The 15103-nt window shown below is 42.0% G+C and overlaps 1 protein-coding gene across 1 annotated transcript in view; it reads right to left on the bottom strand.

Annotated features, from left to right (window-relative positions):
- GRB10 (growth factor receptor bound protein 10) overlaps positions 1-15103 on the bottom strand; it is a 144552-nt gene that overhangs the window by 24484 nt on the left and 104965 nt on the right. The window lies entirely within an intron of this gene.

Genomic DNA, 15103 nt, shown 5'->3' with positions numbered 1-15103 from the left:
AAATCACATCCAGTCAAACACACACAATTTTCACTGCGATCCCAGAGGCCTCTGAACATTCACAGAGGAGCAGGCCAAGACCCCAAAGATTAAATATGGCTCTCTTGTTCCCCACTAACTTTTGATTGTTTCATGTGGGGAAGTACCACTTGCAGTTTGCCGGCGGATCAATGACCTAGCACAGTCCACAGATTTCTCTTCCTACCCTGACTTCTTTTTTGATGGTAGCCTGAAAGTAGTTCGAAACCAACTGTGCATACACTGCACATCCTAAATATTAATGGGGATGAGAGAACAAGTCAGGAACCTTCTCCCCACCTCCTGAATTATACAGATGCTTTCCTCTTTGCATTGTTCTGCTCAAGCAAGAGACACTTGCCGCAAAATTATTTCTCTGGGCAAACGTACAGGTCCCAGATTTAAATGAACTCTGTGTTTAAAATGTTCCACATCCTAGCACGAGAAGGAGAGTCTAACAAAAACGTGGAGGGTAATTCGATATGGAAAATCTTACCTCAACAGCACGTAAAAGGCAGCAGTCGGAAGAACAAGATGGCATTTTAAATAGGGATTGCCTCTTGAGAGTTAGTTCTCTGCCTCCGCCGACCCTGTGCAGCCTGCGGCTGGGCGCTTGGGGTGCCGGTGGTATCAGAGGGTGGCTGTACCCTACCTGTCACGTAGCCCCTGCTATGGGGACTGTTTCTGGGGAGGGAAACAACTCTGCCAGGGCTCCACTCAAAGGGTTACACGCAATCTTTGCGGTAGTGAATCAAACCACACTGTGCAGACCAATCCTAGCCCTCCCTCCGACTGATGTAATCATTTCCCACACACTATCAGACTTCCAAATTATTCCCGCCTCCCCCCCCCCCCCCCCCCAAAAAAAAAGGAAAAAAGAAAAAGGAATTACAAAGGAAATTTTTTTTTTTATGACGACCTTCGGGGCGTTGGAGCCCCCTGGGGCCGCCCTGGGGCGGGGGGAGGCCGGCACGCGTGTGCTGCTGCCCCGGCGCCGCTGCCGAGCCCGCCCGCAGCCCGGCCTGCCCGCGGCTGATGTCATCCGCCTGCAACTTGGGCACTTGAACTTCTCCTGCCAGGGCCGGACTCGCGTCCGGACCCGCTCCGGGCCCCGCGGTGCCACCGGGCCGGGACCGAGGGGGCGGCGGCAGCGCTGTACGCCCGGCGCCTTCCCTGCCCCCCCGCCCGCCGGTGCCCCGGCCACGCACAAATTCGAGCCCAGTGAGGGAGGAGTTAAAGCCTCATCCCAGCCCAAGTGACTCAAACCCGCGCGTTCAGGAAACGGATTCATCTGACAGCAGGGATGAGCCAGCTCTTTCAGAAGTGGGCTCTGGAGAGGAGAGGAGGGGGAATCCCAGTTGCTTTGGGGAAGGCATGCGTGCTGTACAATGCTACGGCTGCACTCCTGCCAACAGTTAGCCAAGCCAGAGGCATCCTCGCACACGCAGGAATTTGTTGGGCGTGGGGGTGCCCCCGTTTTTTGTCCTGCGGGCAAGTCTCTGTTCTGTTGCTAGCCCCCGTTTCGCAGCAGAGCCCCAGATCACACCTGCAGAGGTCCCGGCCGGCTCTGCCACTCGGCAACGCGCTCGTGGAACCGGGGGACACGAGTGGATTGATGCCCGAGACACCCCGCAGGCATCACACCGGTTTCCAAGCGGGCAGCGCAGCTCTCGTGTTCCCTCCCTGGATGTGCGAGCACACCGAAAAGCGAGTATTCAACAAGACAAAAAGTAGCTATTTTATTTGTTTTGGTTTTAGTGGAGAATGGGAGGGACCTAACACCCGCTTGATTCTTTTTTTTTTCTTCTACTTTTTATAGTATAGCCATAGATTGGAAAGGAGTGACATAAGCAAAAAGTTGGTGATGAAAGAATTCCTTTCTACTTTCAGCTTACTCTGTGCACGTAACTCCACTTTCTGTATTGAAACTGAACTATTTTGGATGGATTTCCTGCCTCGGGAAGCAACCTGGTGACATCATTCATTCATTAGTCACGAGAAGGACAGCCCTGCGCTCGCTGCCTCAGCATTCACAAGGGAGCCCGAATCAGGAATACACCACAGCAATCGCCACTTTGCAACACCTGGAGCACAAAACCCCCTCTTTTCCTTCCCTGCTGTTTTGCTGGGAACAAGTCAGTGATACAGGACAGGTTGCACCTGATCCTTGTCAGTGCCAAGTCCCAGAAGAGAGGCAAAGCTGTTCTGCTGCAGGTGCCTCTCCAGTCTGTGCAGGTGGAAAAGAGAGAGCTGTAAGACAACCACCATACTTTTTTCTGCTCCCAAGCATCGAAAGACTTAATGGCATATGGCCACTGGAAGAAACTGCAGCTGTCTTTTATGCTCATTCATGCTGTGCTGTCTCAGTATGAAATAAAGGAATCATGGGTGAGTGTTCCAGCCTCCCCTCCCTTGCCCAGAGCCAGAGCTGATGCCGATGCCAGCCCCTTTGAAGTACCACAGCATTTCAAAGCAGGTACTGGATACCCAGTGCTGCAGTTCAGTGTGCAACTGCTGTAACACCATGTTCTCTTCTCCCGACAGCCAGGCCCTGCAGGCAGCATCTGCTACTCCCACACCACAGCCACTACAGGAGTTGTGTTACAAACATGGATGCGTTCATTTGCGGGACTGGTCAGCCTTTGGGGCTTTAACAGTGCCTTTAAAGGCCAGGGACTGGAATGCAGCGGGTGGGCAGCATGAATGCAGCAATGAGCAAGTTAACTTCACTGACTATTAATAGTGCTGTGTTTGCCATCAAGGACAGTGCAAGGCCGTGTATCACCACTGACATCAGAGATATAAAACACTACATCAGGAGGGGATGTAATGGCCTGAGCTGAACCCTGCCCTAGGGGACAGGAGAGAGGCAGAAGTGAGATGAAACCCTGTGCCTCTGCAGAGGCAAGAGTGCAATGGCCCCTAAGAGGCTTATGTGAAAGGTAAGGGCATTTTATGTCCCCGCACAATGCTGCAGAGCATAATGTACAACCACAAATATGAAACCAACTTGAAGACAAAGCTTCACCTCCTACTTTCTGACAGCTTCCGTGACAAAAGAGGTAGATAACAATATTCCTGTATCACAGAGGGGACTGAGTTTAAAGTCAATTGGTCAAATCCAATCCTCTCACATTTCCTTCTTTTTTTTTTTCTTCAAGGAAACACCTCCTGCTTTAAGATGTTAAGGGCTCTCTATTCAAACTTCTACCAGCAGAAATGCTGTTTCACTTCCAAAGTTGATTTGGGGCTTATTATCTACAAAGGAAAATGAAGCATAATACATTCTGAATAAAATACTCCAAGAATGAAAACACTTAGCCTGAAGAGAGGTTCAAAAAGTTAGTCTGACACTTTTGCCCTGCATCCCTCCGAGAAATGCAGTGAAATGCAACAGCAGACTGCCTGCAACAGTGATTTACAAAAGGCCCTAATTACGTCAGCGGCACAAGGCACCTTCTATTCAAAATTAAGGTTAAGAATGCTAAGCCAACCAGAGCAGTATATTGGCTGAACATTCAGTGCTTTACAGTGCAAAGGAGCAGATAACAGACTGCACCATTGTTCTGGGAAGAATTCTTCCCCCAAGCTTTCTCTTTTTTTTTTTTTTTGAAAGACAGAAAGACTTTAAAAAATTAAAAATTTAAAAGAACATTAATATTCATCACTTCAGTGGTTTCATATAATGGGTCATGTATCTCGAGTATCGTCATGGCTGTTTCATCTTCCAGCCTTAGTTCCTCAACCTCACTGCAGTATTTTGTGTGCATCAAGTAATGCAAACATTTTAGGAATGTGGAGAAAAACAAAACCAAAAAACAAAACAGTCATGTCACGGTCACATTATTTCTTCTCCACTTTTCTATTTGTTCTATTTCTTTTCTTTTTCTTCAAAACAAAACCTATGACTATACACCATGATCATAAAAATTCATGCTTTTAAATGACATTATGCTGGAAATCTCCAGCATCAAACAGATCTACATTTGCATTCTACAATCTGAAATTAAACACAGTGTAATTTATATCAGTGCAAACCATATCCTCGGTTATGACTCCAAACATAAGAAGAGAGTACCAGTTATCAGAAGGCCCTCTGACTGAAATCTAATAGATAAAAGGTTTCAGTACACTAGTTCTTCAAAAGTTTCCCTTTATAAGACATGAAGATCAGAGACTTCATAGTAAGCCATTAAAATACACTGAAGAGTCATTACCAAGGGCTGCACAAACTGAAAATCAGTCCAGCAAGTTTTAACTTTCATCCTCTGATTTCACTCATTCAGACATGAGAACCATACAATCAGTGAGGTAAATAGAAGAAAAGTGGAACTGAAATGCATGTACCTTGTGCAAGCAGAAGTAACTATTTATTGCAGAAGTCACTTATGTACCAGGCAGGTACTTGCTGTTTTCACTGGAACCCTGTTTTGATGAGATCTTTTTTCCAAAAGCTTTCTATAATCAAAGCTCATCAGCTCACAAGAGTAGAATCAGAGTCACTTGGAGGAATGGGGAAGCTTTCATTTAGGATCAGTCAACTCAGAGCTGCTGAAGACTCAAGCTCTGGGTGCAGGCTACCTTTGAACTCCTATTTGCCTAGTTGAAAAAGCAACAAATTAGAGGAAGGTTTTGCTTTTTAAAGCTGCAAACCTTTGACAAGGTAAAGCCTCTAGGCATGCTCTGCGCACACCTGACAGGCAAGCAACTCCGTCAACGACATCTACATGCTGGAGCACCAGCCAGTCCCCCCTTACTTGCCCAGCAGCAGTGAGGCAGCTTTATAAGACATGGGAACTTCAAGTGCTGCAATGAAATATATATATATATATAGGTCAACCCTATGGCTTTTTTTGCCTTCTCTGTTGCACTGCTTGTGGAAGAAAAAAACCCTGCAGACAAACAGCAGCGGTAACAGCAATACATCGTGGATAAGATCACTCATATACAAGGCATCAGATAGTACTTCCTTATAAAAGAAAACAACTGTGAGTTATTTGATAATTGCCTTTTTTTTCCCCTACATATACACATAAAACCCTAGGAAATGCTGAGGTTAAGGTTCTCATAGCAACATTAACTCTCTCCTCTGGCATATACTATATTTAGGTACATGTTTAAAAGCGTATGAACAACAAAGGAGAACAACTGTTATAAGATCAAGATCTTAGTCTTTGACTTTCATATTCAGAACAGCAAGCTCAAAAAAAATCCCACAAAAACCCACTTAAGTTGGCCACATTTCAAAACCCTGATTCTGTCCCTCTTCACTGGGCTATTTAATTTTAAACCCATTTTTGACTGTTAGAGGAATAACCTGATTTGACAGGGAATCACAGTATCATTTTATCTTCATTGGTCATCAAAACCAACACTAAAGTCATGAACTCTGTGAGGGATGTACCAGTGAGAGAAGTTTTGGGAATCACAACTGTGTGGGTAGAGAAGAACAGGGCAGGATTAGCACTGGGTTCAAGTCAGCATCTATATTTAAAGGGTTAGCTCTTCTGAACCCATCAAGTATGAACACCCAGCTGCACATTGACCCAAGTAATTTTGGAGAGTTAAATTCCTTCTGAAGGTAAAGGAGAGAGATGGAGTAACTTAACATCTAAAGCACATGACAAAGGCATTTGTGTCTATCTGCTAGGTGCAGAGGGAATCTAGGCTCCTGACTCTGGACATAAGCTGGATGCTATAAGCTGTATTGGCTGAATTCAGGCCACTGTGGTGACTAATCAAGCAAACATGTTTCTCTGCTCTATTCACATCATGGTTTAACCCCAGACAGCAGCTCAGCCCCACAAAGCCACTTGCTCACTCCGCCTCCATAAGATGGAGGAGAGAATCAGAGAGATAAAAGTTAGAAAAGTCATGGTTTGAGAGAAAGACAGTTCAATCAGGAAAGCAAAAGCCATGCATGTAAGCAAAGCAAAACATGGAATTTATTCCCTACTACGCAGGGGCAGGCAGGTGTTTAGCCATCCCCAGGAAAGCTGGGGTCCATCACATGTAATGGTGACTTGGGAAGACAAATGCCATCACTCCAAATGTGTCCCCTCTCCAAATGTGTCCCCCCATCCTTCTTCTTTCCCCAGCTTTATATGCTGAGCATGATGCCGAATGGTATAGGATTTCCCTTGGGTCAGTTGGGGTTGGCTGTCCTTGCTGTGTCCCCTCTCTGTTTCTTGTGTCTCTCCCACTGCCTCTCCTAGTTGGTGGGGTGGGATGAGGGTGCAGAAAAGACCTTCACTCTGTAAGCACTGCTTAGCAGTCACTAAAAAAATCCCAGAATTATCAACACTGCTTTCATCCAAAACACGGCCCCATACCAACTACTAAGAAGAAAATTAACTCTACCCCAGTCAAAACCAGCACTATTACACACTGCAATTGTTGATATTTGAGCTTAAAAAAATAAGCAAAGTATGTGATGGGGCATGTACACAAAGCACATTTAAAGGAACATATACAATGAGCACATTTGGGGTACTATTAAAGTTTAAAACACAAATAATTGTAAAAACAAGCCAAAGCTTTTCCTTCTCTAATTCAAAACTACGTGTAAAATGGTTACTTGTTATGCAGGCACTGAATTAAATCTATAGTCATTATCTGTTTCTATCTTCTCAAAACTTAAAGTATTATTGCTCTCTGTATAGCTTTAGGCTTGTATAGCAACTGCATCAAATCTTCAAAAATCTCAGCTACTTACGTACAACTGTGCAATATACTTCTAAGAAAAGACTGTACAGAGCACGTTTACAAGACATAACCACTGCCTGCATGAACAAAAGATTTATTCCAACATGTGCTCACATACTTAGAGGCTGAAGGTTTGGAAACTGTAAGTTGCTACCCTATAATTTCAATATTTTAAAAATAAATAGCAGAATGCAGTTTTAAGTGATGCATACCGACATGCAGACAACACATCAATTTTGTGACAGTATTCCCAAAAGCTGTTTCACTCTTTCCCACTTTCGTTTAATGCTCCAATGGTCAGACAGATTATTTGACCTGTTTAACATTTTCACATCTTCCCACTCAATTCCTCACTTGCCTCTCATTTTTAGGTAAAAGAAAGGAGAAAGACTAATTTTCAATCCTTTTAAGAGCAACAATAGGCCTTTATGAATTTTGCTGAATGCTGGAAGACAGAAAGCTTGGGAAGCAGTTTGGATAGCCTTTGACAAAGTACCAGTCCACACCAACAGCAAGGGAGCACAGCAATAGCCAGCTCTCCCAGTTCCTAATCTGGGGGTCCAGACTGTTCCAGCTTTTTCTGTTAGTTTTGACTTTAAGTCTGTAAATGCGCTCCCTTCTCTCCACACAGCTCCTCCAACAGCAATTACTTTTTATGCAAAAATCCTTTCTGGTTTCAAGATTCTTTACATACAGAAAGAAAAGATAGTTACAGGCACTGTTACACTCCTTTGATTATGTAATGAAAGACATTAAGTGATGTTGCTGGCATTAACCTTTGTCTTTCATATATTTTATTGTGCAATTCATCCCTAGATAGTTTGCAATCTTCCTCAGCTGTGCTTACAGAATGCATTATTTATTGTCTGAATTTGCTCCAAGAGAAAGGTTTAGTAGAAAAGTTCTTGCAAACACAATTTAAATCACTAACAACCCTAGAAAGGGTAATAAAAAGGAAAAACATAATAATTTCTTGATTAAATTCTTAAGTAACCAAGCTAGTTACTGAGTATTTTAAATTGCTCTGCCATTATAAATTACTCTGTAGAAAAGGAATCATTACCACATCTTCCTGCTGCACAGGCTTCCAACCACAAGAACCACATTAATTTGAAGCTTGGCAGAGAGTGCAACAAGGCTCCAGGGAGCAGCTTCCCATAGGATTTAGAAAAATGGTGCAGGTCCCAAAGACTTGGATGGCTCCTTCCTTCCTTCCCAATAGGACATTGTGACAACTGCAGCTGAGGCACTTGTCATCTAGTGCCCAGGCCACCCTATGAGCCAAGAACCCATTTCAGCACAGGGTTTGGCAACCTGCAATTGGTTCTCACTTTGATTTACAATTATCCAAGTAGAACTTCTACATGGGTAGTCCACAAAACCCCCCTTCCCTTGCATGCTTTTCTGAGCGGAAAGGAGCAGGGAGGTTGAAGAGCAGACAATGGGAACACCATTAAGAGCTGCATATTTAGCTAGACCTAGCACTCCATTTCCATGTACCAGTCCAGCCATGTATTATTAGGGAAGGGACCAGAGACTGCTTTCAAAGATGTCTTTGGAAACTGAGGATTAGTATTTGAAAATACATGCATTTTTAATGCATGGGAAAACCTTTGCGGCAGTGACTGTTTCTTATCTGATAAAATGGGACCTTGGGATTTTGACTGTGGTTGATGTAATATCAGAAGTAAAATAGAACAAAACCAGCAGCCCAGTTGGGGACAATGCCAAATAAGTTATATTTGGAATGTCCAGACACAACAAAACAAACACATTATTTTAACAATGAATAGTTATGAAATTTGTCTTGAACAAATGCAATCCAATTTACCTAGTCTAGTAGCAAAGGAATCTAAGCAAGCATAAGATGCAGGGCTGGACAGAAATTACAAACTTAAAATGCTATAGGGGAAGACAAAGATGGACCTTCTTCCAACTCCTGTTTCTTCCTCCATCCTCCCGAAAAAGTAATCACAAGGAGTGAGAAAGCCAAGGATTTAAGGACTTGTTCCCTGGTGCTTGCAAGTGCAGAGTTCCTTCAGTTCCTCTGAATCCCTGAAGACTAAAATAAATTTTAAAAATTAATGAAAACAAGTTCTTCACTGAAGCCCCAGCTCCTAGACCTAACAAGTCTTGCCAGAATTGTCTACAGTAGGATGAAAAGAGTTTTCGGAGACCGATACAGTGGTGCACTAGATAACAAAAAAATCAATTATCTGCAAGAGTTGCTTTATTCCCCCAACATCTGATGAACCAATACTGACATCCCAGACAAGGCAGTTACACCAAAGCTGCCAGGAGAGAGAGGGAAGCTGGAAACCGACACGAAAAAAGAAACTTTTAAGAAAAACTCTATGAATTTAATATGTATAGCTTGATCAGAGAAGAATCAAGTATGGTATGTCACATGGAGACACAATACAAGGGCTACAACCAACCAAAGTGTGAAAATATGAAGATGAGAACAACTTAGGGCAGTGAAAAAGGTAATGGAAGCTACCAGAAAAAAAGGCAAAACATGAAGAAAAACTCCTAACAAAAACTGCCTATACTCTCCAGGCACTCAAGGAATGATGATCATTTAAGGGCGGCAACTTAAAGTATAAACACACTGAAAATTTATAGCATAACATAAGGCCTCCATGTGCTGAAAATCCCAAAAGCTCAAGCACATCTTGGAAATACAAATTTCCCGCACTCCAACAGCATCAGTCACAACCCCCAATAGGTTTTTCCAAGGGGGCTGAGTTCTTACTGCTCTGACAATAACAGCAGGGTGCTTTATAAGGAGTGGGTGACGGGCTTAACTACAGCAGCATGGCAAAGCATCTCTAATGCCCAGCCATCAGCTGCCTCCTCACTTTACAGTATTCAGCAATATTGCTTAACTTCCCGTCTCCCAAGCTACCGGTTCTGGAAGCCGGCGATTTCAAGCAGTGAGTATCAGCTAATTGTTGCTGCCTGCAATGTTCAGGATGTTTTATGGGTCAGTTTGTCACACACACACAATAAATGCTTTTAACAGAGCTGCTCACATTGGGGGGGTTATTTCTGCGCAACTGCGTAAGCATTGATTGTGTGGCCAGAATTTACCCCCTGCAGATCTTTACCCAGGAAAAGTTACGTCAATGGAAGAAGAGGGCTTATGTTATCCTCTCCCCAAGGCATGTATAATTCTAATTTTCAGCAATTGCTTTAATGGGAAGGAAACTGTTCCATGAAACAGCTCTGCTGTTTAATTTTTGGTAGATTTAAGTATCAGATGAAAACAACGGTTTTCCACAAATTCAAGAATGATATGGTGAAAGTTTCCAGGGCTGATGGAAAATCTAGGGTTATGCCACCATGACTGGATATTCTCTCTTGAATGCAGCTAGTCCCATGCAAATCTCAGTCTCTTCCAACCTGCTAAGAATTATTCATTTTCAGTGGAAAAAAGTGAGAAAAATACTGGTGTAAATCCAAACACAACAATATAAGAGATTTCTTAGCATATAGTGTCTAACTACCCTACCCCAAAACACCTAATATAGAGATCCAAGTTACCAAGACGTTTTTCACATCTCTCACTGCTCTGCTTCAGTGCTGCACCCATCCATCCATGCATGCTATGGTAAGACCAACTCACGAGTTCAAGTCCACAGCAAGTGGACTTGAACTTATCTATTTCCAAGTTCCCTCTCCAGGGCTTGATCAAGACCACTTTGCACACCCTTTCCTCCTAGAGGGGGCGCCACAAACAAAAAAAAAAAAACGCAAAAAACCCCCACACAACCCAACCCTTTGCTTGGCTTACAGGGACAAATTCCCTGCTGCCATGGTTACCACTCCAACTCCTCCTGTGGAACTAGAAATTAAAAAAAAAAAACAACTTTCCTGAGAACAGACGGCTATATGTTAGCCCTTCCTCCCTCCCCCACCACTCATCATTGTTAGCTACTAAATCAGCTACATCTGGCATATTAATTTGGACTAAATAAAATGTCACTAATTAAAAAGATGCCGAACAAGCAATCCATGACATTATAGAAACAGCTTAGTATTCAGCCTATTATGAACTGTATCAACTAGTTTTTACCAAAAGCTGAGAAACAAAGGCAACTAAACAGTCCTCTATACAATCTTACTCAAAACAATCCTCCAGAAGCTCTCCCCATCATCTAAATGTACTGAGGTTTCCAAGCACTAATTCCTGAAGCAGCAGTGGCTCAAAAGTGAAGTACTTAGCTCATTATGGCTGGTATTATTTCGATGGAAGACTGCAGCATTCATGCCAACTTTTAAAAAGAAGCTGCAATGAGTAAGATGTTCAGCAGACATACACACAATTTGCTTTAAAGGACCTGTGGCCGTGTAACTGACTCAACAGTAACAGCCTCTTCTCTCCTCTCTCATGTTCTCCTCAGTTTTCATCAGCTTGATTTGAAGTACCACACACTGCTCCGTCCTTCCTTTCTTACAACTCCTCTCTTTATCGCATTCCTGAAGAGTAACACGTCAGTTCTCTGCATCTCCTGCTGCAGGTCACAACACAGAGATGTGAGCGCTGCTTTGTGCTGCCAACTGACACAGTGACCTATTCGAAAGCAGATCCTCTTACCTTGACATCAATACACCCTCCCCACCCAGTCATTCCCATCATGCTAGACCAGGCTTTCTCCTTTGCAAGTACATCATTATCAGTATTCCACTGCCGCTTATCAAACAGATTTCAGTGCAAAGCTGCACTGAATCATATAAACCTCTCTTCACAGCCCTTAAATGTTTTCCATCATCTTTTTTGCCAACTGGTAATCTTTCATTCTATCCCTTATGACTAGTAGAATAAGCATTTGAGTGATGTTATTTTTAGTGCCTCCAAAGCTGAGGATTTCCCATGAGAACAGATCATCTTCTATGTGCTCTGTTCCAGGTTCTCAGCATTTATAAATCAGACAACTGGCTCCTCTCTATTTTTACTGATGTAGGACATAGAACAGGTATTTAGGTGTACTTTGATTGCCATTGCTTAACTTCAGTACTGTTCATAGTCAAATAAGATTCAAACATTCAACATAGAATTCCTCCCTAAAGTAAATTTTAATAGAATTCTTGCAAGGTGTTCAAGTAGATTATGTTGATAGTGCTGGCACACGCCAGGCAAGTAAAAACATTACTCTTAGAAACTCAGTAGTTATAAATTAATTAATAGTGAGCTTTATCCTCATAATTCCAAACTTCAATTTTAAAGACATAACACAGAGATGGTCCACCCATTACTCAAGTAGGGTCACCTAGAGCCTAGAGATTTCACAACCTCTCTTGGCTGTGACTGACAGCAGTCAGACACCCTCATGGTTAAAAGAGTGTTGTGTGATGCTCAGAGGGAAAATCCTGCATTTCTGTTTGTGCCCGTTACCTCTGGTCCTGACACTGGGCACCACTGAAAAGAGCTTGGCTCTGTCCTCTTTGCACCCTCCTTCAAGGTAATTATACACATTCATAAAATGCTCCTGAGCTTTCTCTTCTCCAATCTGAGCAGTCCCAGTTCTCCTAGACTTTCCTCACAGCAGAGATGCTCCCGTCCCTTAGTCATCTCTCTAGTCCTTTGCTGGATGCTCCCCAGTATGTCCATGTCTCTTTTGTACTGGAGAGCCCAGAACTGGAACCAGTACTTTTTACATGTGGCCTCACCAGTGCTGAATAAACCTCCTGCTAGCAATGCTTTGCCTATGGCAGCCCAGATATCATCAGCCTTCTTGGTGCTAAGGGCATATTGCTGGTTCATATTCAACTTGGAGTCCACCAGGACTCCCAAGTGTCCCACTAGGACTTTTTCTGCCAAGCTATTTTCCAGCTGGGTGGCCCCCAGCATGTACTAATGCCTGAGGTTGTTCCTCTAAAGACGCAGGACTTTACACTTGCCCTTGTTGAACTTCATGAGGTTTCTTGCAGCCCATTTCTCTAGCCTGTAATCTCTTACACAGATAGTGAAAGGTTACATAAACACCGCAATATTAACTAAAAGCATGAGAAAGATCTAATGACATTTGATCACAGTTTAGGAACTCTAAATAGGTCTTTCCCTAGGATCCTTCAGCAGTATTTTCCCAAGCCAGGCCACAGTGGTTCAAAGTTCCCTTTAAGTTAGTGTTATGATCTGTTTGCTAAAGGCTGATGAACTTAACTGTGTAGGTATAAATTTGAGGTAGTGGTTGAAACCAGTGTCACAATAAAAAATATGCTTCCTGATATAGAACTAGATAACATAATGCTAGAGATCTGATGCCAAAGCTTGCATGAAAGAAAATGTTACTTCTTCATTCAGCATCTGCTTCAGATTATTTTACATGGAAGTCACTGCTACTCTGAAGCTGTCAAGGCACAGTCAGCTTCCAATTAAGCTATCTTATCTTTAAAGTTGATTGGAAGCAAAATTTTCACCTCCCTATAGGCATCCCCCTAAAAGCAGGTAATCTGAGATAATTTCTAAATGTATTTATTCTGTGCTGTCCACCCAATTAAAGATCTTGCACAAATGCAATCAAAGAGCCTTCTTTCTAATTGAAAAGTTTATGCAACAATTTTCATGAGGATCCTATTAAACATTTAAAATAATTACCTGTATTAGAAAGACAATTATATGCAAATAGCTCACATGCCTAGTTTCTTTGTTTGGAGTAGGCAAATGAGTATGAAAAAGATCCCCAGAAGAAAAGACCAAACACTGGGCAAATATTTTCTTTAAGAGAATCGACACTCTCTAGAAACCTATTCTGCATGGTATTAAGTGGGAAATCTTCTAACAGTGGCCTTACTACTGTAGATGATCATAGAAAAACCAACCATTTCAAGATTCAGAAAGGCAATAACAAGGGAGTTAACTCTGTATTTTTATGTGCTACAGATAACACTTAAGAGTTGTTACCTTCAAGCATGCTCCCTTTTTCCTCTTTCCCTCCTTCCTAAATTATTGTCAAGAGGTAAAGAAATCCATTATGCAAAGATACCAGTAACTTTATCTCTGTTCTGGCACGAATGATAATTTTTTTTCTTAAAGGAATTTGATGGCTCTGTATTTATATCACGGATCTTCTTTAAGAATTATGCTGAGAAAAATCTAGGTCATTGGAACCTTCTTGAACTGAACCACAGAGAAATTGAAAGAGAATATATATTAGTGTCAGGTTTACTTTGCCTTTTCACAAGCTCATTTTTCTTCCCCCAAATTGACTGGAAGAAGGTAGATCAATCTTTGGACATCTTTCTTATTCTGAAGTTTCTATTTCCATGAGTGAGTAATTCCATTCCCTTTCAAAATAAAACGTTTTTTTAAATGTTGTGCTCTTGGCTATCAGTTCCTGCTACATAAGTACAACTTTAAGAAGGCTAGGCTTAAAGGGCAAAAGTACAGTTTAGAGCAACATATAACAGAAGACATGTAAACATCTCATCTTAGGATCTTGGGCAACATAGTAATTTAATAGTCCCTTCTAGACAAAATTTTAATCAAAGGTATTTGAATGTAAACAAGGTTCTTCCTTTCCTTCCCCACCCCAAACACTAGCCTGGGTTTGTTATGAATCTGAATACTATGATCTGCTTCCTTTAGTGGATCTGCTTATTGCAGTCTTATATTTATGTAAACCAGTTACATACATTTAAATGTCATTCAATACATTTAAAATTTCAGTATCTTAATTCTTTCATTCAATCGCCATGTAGAATTTCATAGGTTAAATACACAGTCGTACACAGGAAAACTAATTTATTTTGAAGTGAAGTGTCCTTTAAAAACATATCGTATTAATAATTATAACTGGCAATAAAAATTAATATTAGCTATTAACTATTGCTGCATTTCTAACTAGGTCAAACAAAATCTGCTGACTTCAGCAACTCTCACTAGTTATCACTCTTAATTGATTCACACAGAGACAATTCTACGTGTAGGAAGAACTTTATTGCCTTTTCAAGCTTCAGAAGGTTGTCTTTGGATGGTGGCTGAGTATAAGGTTTCTTACTGGAGAAAAATCTATCTTCCTTTTGTACAATGTAGAAGAGTGTCACAACATTTGTTTCTTCCACAACTCCCCCATCTTGCTGCACAAGATTGCACATGGCAAAAGTAAAAATTTTTGGCTAGCTGTAGAGTATTAACAAAAAATACTCGTACTGAAACTATTTTCGGTTCAACTGCACCTTATACACCCTTCAACATAGCAGACACTGATCAGACCCAAAGTGTAACTTGCGAGAAATAAGTGGTTTTGTGGGTTTGTTGCCAGAGTTTTGCAGGTTCTTCTTTCAGTGCACCCAGCTGTACAGAAAACAACCCAAGTTTGCTTGGCTCACATCAACTAAGGCTATGCCAACCTATACACCCTATGGATTTCACTTT

This window comes from Neopelma chrysocephalum, unplaced genomic scaffold (genome assembly GCF_003984885.1).
Source record: "Neopelma chrysocephalum unplaced genomic scaffold, ASM398488v2 Primary Assembly neopelma1_22b, whole genome shotgun sequence".
In the NCBI taxonomy this organism is placed as follows: domain Eukaryota; kingdom Metazoa; phylum Chordata; class Aves; order Passeriformes; family Pipridae; genus Neopelma; species Neopelma chrysocephalum.
Note: the sequence above shows the minus strand (reverse complement) of the source record. Positions and strands in the feature narration are given on the sequence as shown.